Source organism: Chaetodon trifascialis, chromosome 8 (genome assembly GCF_039877785.1).
Source record: "Chaetodon trifascialis isolate fChaTrf1 chromosome 8, fChaTrf1.hap1, whole genome shotgun sequence".
Lineage (NCBI taxonomy): Eukaryota > Metazoa > Chordata > Actinopteri > Chaetodontiformes > Chaetodontidae > Chaetodon > Chaetodon trifascialis.
Window position 1 is genome coordinate 9,729,472 of NC_092063.1, and position 16,437 is coordinate 9,745,908.

Sequence of the window (16,437 nt, forward strand, 5' to 3'; positions counted from 1 at the left end):
ATGAAAGTCCAATATTTTGATGACGCCTCTATCCACCCTGTGTTGCACTGTAATAACGTCACCTGACTTCCTCTTTTGCTCCCGTCATAATTCCTTCAGCTAAACAGAAAAATATGTCACTAAGCAAAACTGCATGAATATGGACTTTCTTGGCTTTTGAAATTTGTGCTTCTAGCACTGCACAACACTGCGGTCCAACTTGATGCTACATGAAAATAAACTGATATGATTAAGATTCATTTTAAACAAAAGCAATTACATTATGTTATTTCCTTTGTTGGGCAGTATAATTACATCAGTGTTATTATGCAACCTATGGGACCCTCACGGGTTAGGTCCTGCACTGACAATAGAAAACAGCAATATCTACACACACCTAATGTGATAAATTATAAAAGGGATAATTCATTTAGGGCTAAGTTAAGAAAGCTTTTTCTTTTCTGACATCTGTGACTGATACCAACTTAGCTTTGACGTGACAGCACTGTGTGAATTCCACATTCTTGGCACCCTCCAGAAATAATGTTATAAATCTCAATATATTTCCATAATCTCTATTTTACTGGCAGTGAAGTGACCACAAACGTTTTTTTTTTAAACCATCGCAGAAGGGCTGACAAATGTGTGGATGCCGCCATATGGGAAGTATTTATTGCTCTCCATGCACGTGTGAAGTGCTGCGCGTACGAAAGAGATGTCTTTTGGTATTCAGTCTGGAGATGAGTTGCCTGAGCCCTTGCTCATAGACATTTTGTCGGTGCAGCCACGACAAGTCAACATGATCAAGTATGGGTGGTGCACTGGGGGAATGGAGTGAGTCTATTCTTTTAAGTGTTCACACTATTTTCTAAGACAGAGCAGATGGACCTAGAAGATCTGAATTGGGCTGATCATTGTTTTTTTTTTTTTTGCATCAATGTGCTGTAAAACACAGGAGATAGCTCAGTGTGCACTGAAAAAATGGTGCGCTCGGGAAAAGAAAACTCAAGAATTCTCTTGAGGAAAATCCACTGCCACCAACATCTGTTTGCCACTGAAGCCTTGGGTTTAAATAAAGGGAATCCAATACTGACTATGTAGAGTTGGGTACCGACCCAAATTCAAAGGAGTGGAGAGAGTAGCCACTGAAGGCATGATTCATTTGACACCCTCCGTCATTGTTGTAGCCTTTTTTGAAAACCAGTGCTTTTGTGCAGCGACACAAACAACAATGGACATGTAATGACTCACGCCAGAGTTGTTCCAGCGTGAACAAAGAAACATAAATTGGTTGTGACAGTACAAAAGAAGCACACAATGAGATAGGACAAATCGATCAGATCTCAATAGATCAAGTCAAAGCCAGAGGAAGGTTCTGAAAGGAACAAATCTGTGTATGCATGTGACGGTCTGAAGCTGCTGCAGGTGTTACCTCTGAACTCATGAATCCGTGAATCACTTACACGTCCATGACTGAAGACAGGAATAACAAGCTGAGACGAAAATTATACTGGGCGGCTACCGGTAAGAGTGGGCGCCACCATCATCTCTGATAGAGCCGGCTTTTTCACTTGCCTCTGACCTCAGCTACACTGCAATGGGATGCTGCAGAAATTCTCAACGGAGTTCACCAAGACAAACACCAGCTTGTCTGTGGAGCTGAATGAAGGATGCAGGCAGACATAATAGATGCTCCATGTCAATGCAACAAGTGCAAAAAAAATAAAAAAAATAAAGATGTCCAATTTTGGTGTTTGTACAAAGGTGATCAGTTACCATTAGCCTAAAAGCCATTCAGCTAACAGCTCAAAGCTGTAGACTTCATCACAAAACATAATTAACTAATGAGAAAAACCTGGTGGCCATTAGTGGTGAGTCTGTGCAGCTGAAGGGCAACGACAAGATGTCACACCTAAATGGGTTACAGCACAGCACCAGAGTGTGACTGAGTGTGTGTGTGTGTGTGAGTGAGTGAGCAGTGGGCTAAGCCAAGGTGGGATGAGAGGAGCAATTATGATACCCACTCATTTTGTGATAAGAGCTGCTTCCAACCTGAAAAAAGAAATAAATATATTATAACTTAATAGAGGGTAGATACTGGAATAAGATTTTGGTGAAAGAAAAGATAGAAAGTGAGATGGAGATTATATGGAGCAACATAAAAAGAATAAAAGGATAACAATGAAGGTGAGGAGACAAGGGGTCCAAGGGGAGAAGTCTCTGTTCCTGACTGAACTACAAATGGAGACCAATCAGCCTTGAAGTTGCCAGGCTTCAAATTTAACTGCAGCTTCAAAGTTGTCAATCTGTCTGCAAATGACAGCATGAGGTCTAACAGAGTTTATACTTGCCCTACTTTTAAGAATAGAGTGTTAAGAAGTAATTCACTATCAATCCAGTGTCACAAATGTTAAAGACAATTAGAACTAGGATGAGATGTCAATGTTTAGCGTTTTAGGGGTGGATTTATTAAAACTGTAACCATCAAAGATGTGATTCAGATGATTAGAGAACTTCACACTTAAAGCTCAACTGCTTGTTATTAGGAAACACTGATGTAGATGTAAGTGGATTGGCTGAACAAATTCCCTTCACAGTGAAAGACACGACAACCTAAATAAGACAACTACGTTCATATGTGAAGGTATAATATATTATCCTGAGCTCACTGAGATTCATTATCCCCTAATTACTTTTTAACAATGAAACTCTGATCCAAAAGCAATGAATCTAGTTTAACATCTGCTCAGCGAAGTAAGACTACACACAAAATGGAAAGCTCTGTATATATGGATTAACAAGTGCTATTAAATCACACCTGTTAAAAGAGTAAGAGGTACTTAGCTCCTCCAAAGCCATTACTGGATGATTTAGATGTTGCCTGTTCGACACTCTGCGCAGGCCATGCATGACACTGCGAGCCCAGAGGAAGGGGGTAACGTCCCGCTGTTGGAAAAATCATTAGCTGAAACCTCAAATTCAATTACCTCCTTGGTACTGGATCTCCCCTGATGGTCCTCTGGAAGACTTTGAGGCCAAAATAACTCCCATAACTCCCCCACTTTTGAGAACTCCCCCGACTGATGAGAGAGCAGGCATCAGGTGCCGCCGTCGATGGAACAACACAATCAGAAATACTCAGAGAAACATTTCCTAGCTAGCAGGGAGCGGCGGAAGTAAACAAATACAAATCAACTCCAGAATTAGGGGGGAGGGTATGATTTGTTGTGCCACAGCACTGAGTGACCACGCAGCAGGAAAGGTCGCACACAGGAACATGCTTCACACAATGGTTTCCACTTCAAATCAAGCCTAGACATCTCCAGTGGTGGACAAAGTACCTTCAGATCCTTTATTTAAGTAAAGTTAAACTGTAAAAATACTTCATTATAAGTAAAAATCTTGCATTCAAAAAAGCAAATGCAAACAAGTATCCCTCCCCATTACTTTAAAATTAGCTTAAAATTCCTATCCAAAGTAAAAATATAGACAATAGCACAGATAATGAATATTTTATGTGTTCTTCTTATGGTATGTTTTGTGTTCCCCCAAAAAAGGTTATTTAGTATATTCATCTAGATAAATATGGATATTGCTACTCTATTCTATATTATGTTATTTATACTTTATTTATCTTAAACATCCTCATTTTGAGGTCATTTACTATGTTTATAATTTCAGTTCCTGCATAATATCCCTGTTTGCACTGAATTCCTTGATTTGGCTGTAAATCACACACTGAATCAGCATATTGGCTATTCAGAGCACCAGTCATGTGCACAGTTGGCTCCAACTGCCTTGATCTTTGCATGAAAGAAGGCCCTTTATTTTAACATGGACTTTGGTTTGCTATTGTTGGCTGTGGACATGATGTGGAAGAATGCTAATTGGTCAAGTGAGGTCCAGTGAGTTAGAACAGAGATTAGCATGCCTGCGGCTAATTTTAAACAGTAAAACAGCTTTCTGTGGATTATCATAGTGTTTTGGACTAAATATTTTACTGGATTGACTGTACATTACAGTCAATCCATAACTGGACATTTGTAAATGTAACCAGACGATCGATCAGTGGATTACTATGAGAATTCATCTGTGAATTGCCTCAATTTTAGAATTGGTTGTTTGTTTGTTTGTTGCTGGCATTGATTGTACCTATTGTTATGATTGTACACCTCTACACCTCATAGACATCTGAACCATGACAAGATCATATTTATTTGTAAGGGGCTACAAGAAGACTGAAATCTCTGGTTTAATCTCTAACACTGTGCTGTATTTTATGAGTTTATCATACATTTTTTGTAGTATATGTAGCATAAATTGGTGATAATTAATGCAAAAAAATTGCACTTGCTGTAAGAACTGTACTTGAGTAAATGTACTGGATAACTCCTGTAAGTGCTGGAGTGTCTGATGTCCACTAACCTTGTCCTTAAAAAAAAAAAAAAAAAAAAAATATATATATATATATATACAAGAGCAAAGATCAGAAAAGAAAGAGAAGAGAGGCCGAGGTATAAAGTGAATATGTAAGCTGTGGGCACCTTTCTGTACTCTTAGCTTCCAGGAGGCCTTAAGGGAACAGCTGAGGCCTGCAGTGGGAGCGCTGCTGGTGCACCATCGTCTGAGACAAGTGGATTAACAGTGATCTTATTCTGCTTGATGAGGGGGTTGATGAGAGGCAGGTGGTGCAGCGATGAGAAGATCTGTGGGTTAGAAGTATTTGAGTGTGTGTGTGTGTGTGTGTGTGTGTGTGTGTGTGTGTGTGTGTGTGTGTGTGTGGTTCTCACGAAAGAGGTGTAATAGTTAACAGCTTCGCCCGCGTCACATCCTCATCTCGTCAAAGCCGTTCAGAGTGACGCAAAGCTCATAAGAGGAAACCAAAGATTTTCCTCTGCAGCCTCATGGGAGTGGAAGATTTAATGCAGGCATTGTTGACTTTCACTACATCACCTCCAGGGTGCAGTCGTAGTTTTCCATTTACATACATAACTTAAATTACCTTGTTAGAAAATTTTAAATTAAATAAACTTGAATTACAAATAGCGTTGCCTTGAACTCTTTCCATAAATGGGAGGATTTTTTGGGGAGGGGTAATTCCCTAAGGATGGCACTGCCTGTCTTTGTGTTCATCACTTTGCTCCAGACTGAAATCTACTGCATGGATTGCCATAAAATGTTGTATCGTGTTCCCCAGAGGATGTTTCCTGATCCCCTGGCTTTTCTGATAGCGCCACTATGAGGCTGAGTGAAAGATGTCTCAACAAGTACTGGAAGGTTTGTTTTTTTGTTTTTTTTTTAGTTTGATTATGAGCAATTACTGGTAAAAACGACATTCCCATCAACCTATGCTGGACTAATTAGCAAATGCTAGCAAGCTAATAAACTAAACTAAGATGGTGAACATGATAAAAAATTATACAGCATGTTAACATTGCCATTATGATCATGTTAGCATGCTGATGTTAGCATTTAGCTCAAAGCACTCCTGCACATTAATAGGCCTACTGTACAGCTTCACAGAGCTGCTAGCATGAGGCTTAGTCTTATTTTTTAAGTTACTCAGAGTGAAGCACACTAACAGGTGCCTTTTTTCACTCTGATTTCAGTGTCAAGGTATTTTGAACTGTGGCAATTGTGACATAATTATCATTTCATTACAGCAATGATGTCAGCATTAAACAGTGACCTGAAACTGGCAGCTATAATCAAAAGTCAGGTACCACATTTGCATTTTTAATGTTGCAGAACCATCTCTGCTTTTTTAAAAAATCTGAATGGGAGTGAATCCTAAACTATTCTGACAATCCCCCCCCCTCCTAATAGAAATAGTTGGTTGAACTGCTTTATTGGCCATACCATCCTCATCCTGAACTGTTTCACCCATTCAAATATAGGAAAAAAATAGTCTTCATTTCATCCTGAATTGTAACAGAGTGAAACAGGCTCCAAATGAAGTCATTTTTATTACAATGCAACTCAAAGCAATGGGGTCTTCTGTGAAACCATAAACCTTCATTTCTGCGATGTTAAAACTTTTTGCATTCATTATAGTTGAAATTGAAGAGCAACTGGAAATACAAGAGAAGCTCGGGGAGATGACACACATAGCAAAGGTCCCTGCTGGATTTGAATCCAGGACATTGGTGGTGATATGGGGTTCATTCCAGCTGATTATTTATTTATCCTTGTCCTTTCGTTTTGCTGTGACCTGGAAATCGATTGAGGTCTGCCATCTTTAAAAACTTTTTAATTGGTAAAATGCCTTTTGAATTCAGCAAAGAGCAAGGATCTTTCCAGAAGAGCTTGGAGCCAGAAGTAAAGGCCCTCCTGTGCATTTTAAACACTTGTTGTTGTTTTTTTTTTCCTTTTTTAAAAGTCCTTTTGCTGTAGCATTTGCTATTGACCTGAAGTGGTTTTACTTTTTCCCTTGGAGGGCCAACATTAGAACTTAATGGTGGGCCATGTGCCAAAAGCAAAACATCTATTGTATTGTACTGTATTGTTAAGATAAGATGCAAAATGGTACTGGGATCCAGATTAAATTGCTTGTTTGTCTGTGTTTTCAGCAGAAACACCTGGAGAGCCAAATCACACTGTATTGTGGGCCAGCTTTGGCTCATGGGCCCCAATGTTTGGCAGCTCTGTCATAGACTCTAGGTTTATCAACTGTCTAACACTTAAGTCCCCCTATTTAGCACTTTTAAGCAGTGTAGAGACATTTCATAAATGGTTTGAAACACATTATAATGTGGTTGTAAACAGATATTAGATCATTAATGAACAATAGTTCATAATCAACAATAACTTTAATAACAATTTCACAACTGTGTTTCACTATATTACCATTCATTGTCTGCTTATATACCAGCCTTCACTTATGGGTGTCCACAGGATTATAGTTGCTGACAAATACATTAATAAATGTCTACTTACGTCTACAATCCATGAATATCACAGGACACATTTTATGTCTCCTACAGGCTGATATGTAATATTACATACCCTATTTTCACAACAGTCATGTTATGTGAAAGGAAATGAATAAAAAGAAGATCAGCCATAAATGGATAGTGAAATACAAAACCTATTATAATAACACTTATTATAACAGAACATTATTTTATATGAACAAAGAAAAAGGCAACAATATAATAGAGAATCAGCCTCTACAAGCATCTGTGCTTTATAAAGACAGAAGATGTGATATGGCTGTGAAATATCTTTCAAAATAACCTCACTTCAAAATGATGCTTGGTGGAAAAATGTCCTATTTGGCAGGTACATGCCGTGCTAGTTTCTCACCACCCCTGTTATCAAGATGAGGGTAGATATGTCAGTGAGAACTCAGGGGATACACTTCAGCACTTGAATCAGTATCACAGGAAAGCACTTATTTTGTACATTTCAATTTCTATATGCAATACTCACTTGTAAATGTAAGATGGAGATAGCAAAATCTAATTTGTTCTACTTTAAATTGTAGTTTGGAGTATTTTTTTTTTATTTATTACCCATATCTGTGCATCTGTGAGTTTTTGTGGGTGCATGCGAACGGGTGATGTGCTCCGTGCGTGCCTGTGTGTGTACACACATTTCAGTGAGGAGGAACATGCTATTTCAGAAGCCGAGTAACGATACCATTAGTACAGTAAGAGGCCAGAATTATTACTAAACCTCGGGGCACAGCAGCACCCCAGATGATTCCCCTGAAGTTAACTTTCCTCCTATCCATCAGTCAGTGAGGCCAAACTAGCAGCACAATCAACACCAATGCCAGCAGCAGCAGCAGCAGCAGCAGCAGCAGCAGCAGCAGCAGCAGCAGCAGCAGCAGCAGCAGCAGCAGCAGCAGCAGCAGCATTTACATTCTGCTGTCACTCTCCTCTGGCAGTAATCCATACACCTGCACTCTGACAGCAGCCTCCTTTGTCCCTGTCTCTCTTTTGCTCATCTCCTCTCTGGATGCAACTTTTAATTTAAGGGAAACAGTCTTTCTCTGACTAAGCATAAACTGCATATTGTTCTCTTAGTGATCCCTATCGTAAGCCAGTCAGCACTTTCCAGGATACACAGCGATTGGGTGGAAACTGCTGAGAAGCACACGGCACTAAAGAAATGCACTGTGGTGAATCGAGCTTAAGCCCGGAGCTTTATGAATCTCTATGCCTCTGTAGCCTCCCCCTCTATTCTTTTTCTCATCCAACGAAAGTGTGCGGGGGCCATTTTGAACTCGAGGCCTCACAGCTGTCAAAGGGACTGGCCAATGAGAGAGCAGAGGAGCAGATGGCAGGAAGAGTGGGTCCAGATGGGAATTTTTGGCCAGAACAGCGAGGTTAGCGCAGAAACACCCTGACACTAAGTGCCGAGGAATCTTTAAAGAAACAAAGTGAGTCAGGACGTGGTGTAGATGAGTCCTGAATAATGTTGCAGACAGGACCACGACTCGGCTTTGGGAGCAATTACAGAAGTTTGCCACGATCAAGTCACAGTGGTCTCAGCACTACAATAAGCTTTAATGAGCAAGTTAATGATTGGTTTATTCTAACCAATTAAGGGGCTCTAATATGGCGCTTGGGAGAACATTAGTCATCAGACAGCAGTCAGCCGCAGGGAATCATCCAGGATCCATTTCAAGAGGAGCTTGATTGTGGTAACAACCGGTTGGAGGCCAAACATTCACTCTTCACTTCACATCAGATCAGGCCGCATGCTTCAAACATACACAGGGCATAGTCTGACTCACAGGATGTAGGCAGGTCCTTCCACTATCTGTGCATCCAAAATCCCCATCGCTAAAGGAAACAACAGCAACCTCTAAGCTACCAACCTACATGCTGATCTGTGCTGAAAATGCTAACCTGGTTGCTAATGGGACAAACATAAACAAGCTAGAAGCTATTCTTTTATTTATTTAGCCTTTTTAATGCCAGGCCTCACCTCTCCATCTGCAAATGTTCCACCAAAACAAGTTCCACCCTGACACAGTTTTGCAAGGGCACCACTGCTGTATCCTGGGCTTTGTGCTACCCAAGATGATTATGATTGGTTTCAAGAAGTACAAACAGGCCAGAGGTTTTTTCCTCTGATACCAGAATGATAACATGCAGCCAGACCCTGACACAGCACTGTGGGGATAGGTCTGCAGGACTATATAGGGCATGATGACCCAGATCACCTCCCAGTGTATCTCAGGCTGACTATGTTCCTTTTAGCGTGTGTGGAGCAAACATTTGGTCTCTTTTCACTTGTCCAGAGCCAGAATTACCATAATACTTATTTGCATTAATGCCTTGTGGCAATATTTTTGAGATATTCCTCAACACCCAATTATTACCCAATTCCTCACCAGAGTAGTTCTCTTAAAAGACATTGCCAGCTTATTGAAAGAATCAATCTTGGTGGCTGCTGAGTGTGGTTAAGAGTAAAGTTAATAAAGGAAGAAACACTCAATAATCATTAATCTGCTCGCCAAAGCAAAGAAGTAACGACTTCCTTCCATGAGATTTCCACTGCTAATATTTTCAAATCTTTTTTGTGAGTACAACCAAGTCTGGATATGTAATTTCCTAACATCAAAATCAAAAAATATCCAATACTGCTGCACACATGAGGTATGCTAGTTGTTCTTTCAGTTCACACTTTGTCAGTCTTCAACCCGTTTGCTGTGTTTCTTTTCTTGCTGCAGACATTAAGGCCAACACTTTTGTTTCACAGAGATACAAGCCTTGGGTTTTATTGAATACCTTTAAAGCGTTTTAGCATCCTTAATCCATCGTTATTCAAGTCAGGTGCAGGTTTCTTGCAGATCCTGGTGATTTTTAATCATGGGTTTTAGAGGGTAAGGCTGGCAATATTCTGCCTTTTTGTTACTGCCAACAAATCCTATTCAAAGTCCACAATATGTTAGTCTGTCTACTTTCCGACTACCCCACCCTGTCTGTGGCACTCAGCTCCAAAACCACTGGCTGCAGCAGTACAAAAAGGTCACCAACAAATATTCACATTTTAAAAAGGCAACACAATAAATCAGCTAGTCACTGTAGTTTTTAGCAAATGTTACAGTAATAAAAGCAAGTAATGGTGTCTTAGCTGGGGAGTGTTTTCAGCAGCAGGATGGTGTGAAATGGATTGAGTCAAAATAAACTACACGGCCCATGTTAATGCTAATGCAGGAACACATCACCCGGTGAAACACTGTGGCTCACTGATGTGTTTTTAGACAACAATGGAGGTCTATGGCATTGCATCAGGCTTCTGTTCAACAGGTAGTATATGCTAATTTGGTCAAGTCATCGTTGCTTCCCATGGAGATTTGCAGAATATTACCGTACATAAAATTTTCTCAGTTTTTATCGTCATCCATTTCAGGAGGAGAACAAGTTGTGGCTGAGGATCCCGTGGTTTGCTGGGGATTTATTTTTATACTGATGTCCCAGGTAGACAGCTTTAAGCCTCGTTGTATCTTTATTATCCATGATTGTGCCTCTTTATTATTATGGTAAATCAGGTTTAATGCTAGCCAGCAGTCTGTGTTATTGCAGTATACCTGCTTCTGTTTTGTCCTCTCGCAGTAGATCTTTCTCTGACAGTTTTATTTTGCCTGTTGTGATTCAGAAATGTTATTTACTGCTTCTATCTATGTTGTAGTGTTATTGGTTTATAGCAGTGGTTCTTCACTCCCCCTGGATGGGTTTCCAGGGGGTCCCCAGAAAATGGGGGGTATTTTAATTTAATTGTTATTTTATAGAACACAAGTTGGCCCAATGTTCATTTTCATTATGTCTGTTCACACAGTAGGTTTCACACTCGTCACTGTTAATCTGTAAATCTATCACACAGACAGTTATGGAATCACTAACGTTAGAGTAGATCTTGTCAAATACTGAAGCTTCATGTGGATCGATTTGTGGTCTTTGACACCACAGTGGTTGAAAACCACTGGATTACAGGGCTGTGTCTCACCCTCTGCAGACAAACCAGCTTCTTAAACTTCCCTTTTTGTCTTTTGTCTTTTTGTTTTGTTTCTCTTGAGCAATGTCAAACTGTCGAGCAGGAAGGCGGGACCTTCTCCTCTCTCAGGGGTGTAGCAGTGATGAAGTTAGCATGCAGGGTCCCAGCACTGAATGGACCCTCAAAAGCCTTAAGTTTGTTTTATCATTATTGGTATTATAAGTAAAAGACTGTGTTACTGTAGTACTGAATACGTTTGACTTTCTTGTATATAAACAATATTGTATTTTTTGTCATAAACAAAAGTTCTCAAGTAATAACTTTTGAAATGTGATCAGTCTATTACTGATGCACATAAATCTGTAGCAGCATCAGAAAAGTTTAATAACCTGGAGAGCTTTTACTTAACATTGCTCCTTGTAAGACTAGTTGATCAGTTTGACAGTGAAAGCAGGTTCTAATCTTGTTTTACAATTTCTGTCTACGTTTGGATTGTACGTTTAAGTTCAAATGTTTTATCATGCTGCTTCTGTAGTGCAACAGGCTGGGCTAGCACCGACTGGAAACCAATTCACCTTAATTCTACAAATATATTCTTAATTTTTTGTTTTTACTACAGTAATCCCGTCTCTTTGCAAGCGCTAGAGCAAGATGGCTTTCCACCACTGCTTTACACATAATTATGTCCTAAAAATCTTTAAAAAAAAAAAAAAAAAAAGCTACATGTTAATTTCAATATGTTGTAAAAAAAAGGGGGGGGGGGCTTCAAATATCTCATTTTGGCCAGACTTTCGTCAATACATTGTAAACACATCATGACTGATTATCCTATAACTGTTACAGATGCACGTGTTTACTTGTTGATTCAGTTACTTGTATGATGACAATGAGTGCATTAAAAGGGGGAGGGAGATTCACTGCATACAATATGTGTGTGGCACTGATTTTTATGCCTGAGCAATGTCCCTTTTAATGTACATTCAGTAGATTTGTGCACTTAGCAAAGGTCTTTTTATGTTGCAGGGTCACTTGCTTGTGGTAAAAATTTTACTGTTAATTTAATTTTGATTCCTGTCAGCTGTCATAGAAACAGTCACTAATTTTGCTGGAGTGTACATAAATATATTTACATTTTTTTAGTCTATATCTTCCTTTTCACCATGCCTCTAAACTTACCTTTGTGGTTTAGTTATGTGTTGTTGAACGTTCAAGTAAGACTGCAGTCACGTATCATCAAAGCACCTGACATTATGGTTGATGTCATCAGACTCCACCTCAAACATTTGGAGCCTCACACGTTCACCATGAAGGAGAACATGGACATCAAAGTGTCCAACCTGATGCATCCAGTGCCGCAGTGGTACCTGGGACAGTGTCCTCAAAAAGTAGCAGATGAGCCACTGAGGGTCTCAACGCATGGCGTAATGTTTATCACACTCTAAATCTAAAGTCTTGTGCTATGTGTTGTGAAAAAGCTGCTTCTGTGTTATCATCCATGTTGCCTTTTTCTCTTAGATGACAGCATGTGCGCTCTTTGTTCTGGCTGTGTCTTGTGACGGGTCTGCAGTGTGCTGTGTGAGTCTCAGGCTGCGTCACCACTGACTGTAATGGCTGAACACTGCAGGGTGGAAAAACCCCTGCAGCCTGCATACATTCATATCTTTTTGTTCTCAAATATGAAAAAGAAAACACGTAATCTGAGGCACGTTCATTAGATAAGATTCGATGAAGTAGTGTTTCGAGCAAGTTGTTATTATCAATATTGGTTCGACTCAGTAGAAACTGTTATTCATTCAAGTGCATAGGCAAATGATATTAACTGCAAGCAACTTTTTACAACAGCTAATTCTCAGAGATATTTGCTGTAGAGAGACTGTGATTGATAATGTGTACAATGAACACAAAAACAACCGCTGGATTTTTTCGGGAGCACAACAATTTAGACTTCACCATTACCTCCACAGTGAATACAAATTCCCATTTTAATTTAATCAGGCACAGCGGGAAGAGCTCATGGGGTCCTGCTTGGAATTGACTGCAGCGCAACGCAGGTTTCATTTCCTGTTCAGAAGCCTTTTCCAAAAGGTGGCGTTTTGAGCTACTGTACAAACTATCACCATGGCAACCAGAGCTATCCAAAAAAAAAAAAAAAAAATGCAACAAAATGGATAAAAACCATAACAGAGAAACAAAGAGCCACTTCTGATAAATTCATCTGTAATTACAGAAGCAAATCTTTTATCTGGCGCTCACTGTATTTTGAGTGGGAGGTCTACTGTAATACACGGTTTGGTAGGGGGTAATTTATCCAAGAATTTTCTTTTCAGTGCCATCTATTCATTTCAAGCATGTACGCCATCACTCTTATTCTGCTTCATCAACCTTATGTAATGGAAAGGTCAGAGTATATCTATTATTAAATGACTCGTTCATGGTATATTACATTATTAATCACCTCAGTGCGGTCCCTAAACACACACAGTGTGACTCTGACCCAGGTGTCATATATGTTTAAGCAAAAATAAGCCGGCAGTCACTCAGGATCAGCCTAATACTTAATTAGAACACCAGTCAAGACGCAGACCTTTATGTCAGAAACATAAATAATGTCTGCGTATATTCAGCAAAGTAAACCTCTGAAAAATTCTCCCTGCACCAGTGATTTGTAAGCAGTGAAGAGGTTCCCAGCGTCTGCGCCGTTGTTAGAAGAAAAGCTGAACATGAATGGCAACGCACCTCTAAATACTGAACACGTCCTTTGAGGGAACTGAACAAACCTTTGTGTGGTTGATACAATTGTATAACATCTGACTGAGCCACCTGAACTGTCAGCATATCAGGGCCATAAAAGCAGCACAGAAGCAGAAATGTACTGTGAAAGCACCGCATGGGGCAGAGCAGCAAGAGCTCTGAGACACCCGCCCACCCTTCCTGAATCAGCCGTTTCTGTGGCGACCAGAGCGGAGGGGGGTGGAGGGAGGTGCTCGGTGAAAGTGAAGAGACAAACATTTGAAAACCCAGGAGAGGGGGGAGAAACGTGAAGAGAGGGATGGATGGATGGATGGATGGATGGATGGATGGATGGATGGATGGATGGATGGATGGATGGATGGATGGATTGGGGGACAGATATATTGAAGGATGGGTGATAAAGGGATGAGGCAGGGTCAGTGGGGAGCTGAGGCTGATTCCTCAACATCTCAGTCAGTGACAGGTTGTCAGTCAGAGGCAAACAACAGCAGCATCCACAGTGAGAGAGACAAACACTGAGGGGATTTTCTTCATTCTCAATGGCAGCCCAGATCACGGTCATGGCTCAGGGGTTTAAAGCATCTAGACGCTGACAATGTCTCTCTGTGAAATCTCATTCAGCCATATGGTCCTATTCAAAGCCTCGTATTCCTCTCTCCTCTCTGTGCCCAAGTCATACAGGCTCGAAGTAAGTCACGGCAGATTAAGAATTACTTCACAGGCAAACTTCAAAAGAACTGAAGTCGATTCAACAAGTTGTGCACTGGAGGAAATCAGTCTGGACCAACCTGCTGACTCCCTGCGGTACACACTCGCGAGCTGCCATTACACACAAATTACATTCCAGGATGCATCAGTACAACCGAGAAGTGGTCCATGCTAACATGGAGGAGAGGCTGCTGAAGAATGTCTGCTTTAGATGGTAAATTAGAAGACAGCGTTGCATCGCGATAAAAATAATGAAGTTTGAGCTCGGTCATGGCTGAGCAATTAGAAAAAAAAAAAAAATTATTAAATAAGACAAATTTAAACTGTGACATCACTTGTAGACATGCTGTCAGAAAGTGGACATATGTGCAGCAAGATGTACCACACCAACTGTATACCAAACACACTGATATGGGACTCAATATTACAGAAAAAAAAGAGCCACGCACAATCTTGCTCATTGGAGGGATCCATGATTTAATGTCAGCACTGCTTTTGAAATCATGCCAGTGTGTTGAAAAGCTCATCATCATGTAATGGATTAGACTTTGAACTGAGAATATTGTCACAATCTTTGGTGATGGCATCCTGTCAATGCAACAGCTAGGGATGGATGCAGTAGCTCTCTTGCGCAGTCAGACAAAAGGCTCCCACTAAGCTCAACAAAAGCAGTGTAAATCTGAAATGTAAACACCTGCAGATTTTCCTGACAGTTGTCGATAAATAGCTGTGTCCACACACACGGTGAACCAAAATGTATCTACAATCTGCATATCATCAAATACTGTAGTCCGCCTGAGGCACAGCATCTGAGATGGCACAGTCTTTTTTTTTTTTTTCCTCTGTTTCTAAACAAGACTGAGATAACAGTAGCAGAGCTGAAACGGTTCCCACTCCACCCACTTTCTCCATCACTGACACATGGATTTACACATGGGGAAACGGGGATGAAATCAGACAGATTCACTCCAAAATCACAGGCAACGCTCTCCCCAGGTCCCAGTGGTCTTTTTCACTTGTCAGTCAAGAGGTAAACAAGTCTTCACACAAACTAACACGCACATAAAAAAAAACACCCCCAACCGTCACATCCTCATACGCACTACTGATGGATACACCTAATTTCTTAGTAGAACTTTCTGCAATCCATGTTTGTTCAATCAAAAAGCAAAAATACACATTCCCAAGTCACTCAACTGAGAGAGGTTCATCGTGAGGATGCTGAGACTCACCTGTTTGTGTGGCTGGTGTCAGAGTCCTGGCGTGCGAGGCGGCTCAGACGGCGGGCAGAGGTGCGCAGGGACTGGACTGACTCACTCACAGTGGACACATACCAGAGAACTGACTGGCTCTGCTCAGCTCAGCTCAGCTCAGCTCAGCTTAGCTCGCAGCGCTCCCCTCTTCCCTCCGAGTCTCAGAGACAAACAGCAGCTCTGCCTCTGCTGCCTCTCCCTCTCTGTCTTTCACACGTACTGTAGCAGCAGCAGCAGCAGCAGCAGCAACAGAGGGAAGGCTGGGGGCTGCAGACTCTGTGATCAGCACAAGTCTCTCTCTCTCTCTCTCTCTCTCTCTCTCTCTCTCTCTCTCTCTCTCTCTCTCTCTCTCTCTCTCTCTCTCTCTCTCTCTTTCTCCTCCAGGCTCTGTGTCTCTCCTCAAGTCTGGCTACAGGCAACCATGGCTGGGGGACATGAGGAGAAAAACAGTGAGCAAGTGCATATAGATTAAGTTGACTCTCTTTGCAAGTATTTATGGTGTGTGTGTGTGTGTGTGTGTGTGTGTGTGTGTGTGTGTGTGTGTGTGTGTGTGTGTGTGTGAGACAAAACAGCGTGCTCTGACAACAACAATGCGCACAGGCGTACAAGCTGTGGGAGAAAGCCTTTACTCCCGCCTCCTGCTCCCCCTTTTCACCACCACCTGCCCACCCACCCCTACACCCACCCACCCGGCCTCTTCTTGCCAGCCCCGCACCAGCCTGTTGAAGTGAGTCATCAGCAATCAGCCAATCGTACGACAGCACACAGCCTCCGATTAGAATAACAGGAGTATTTA

The 16,437-nt window shown here is 41.1% G+C and overlaps 1 protein-coding gene across 2 annotated transcripts in view; it reads right to left on the reverse strand.

The window, feature by feature from the left end:
- The window catches only part of prickle2a (prickle homolog 2a), a 43,602-nt gene extending 27,372 nt beyond the window's left edge, over positions 1–16,230 (reverse strand). The window contains exon 1 of one of the 2 annotated variants that reach the window (XM_070968835.1): positions 15,621–16,230. The gene's annotated coding sequence lies outside the window, so the exon portion shown is untranslated. The remainder of the gene's footprint in view (positions 1–15,620) is intronic. The other variant, XM_070968836.1, reaches the window with a different exon arrangement.
- Positions 16,231–16,437: the final 207 nt, after the last annotated feature.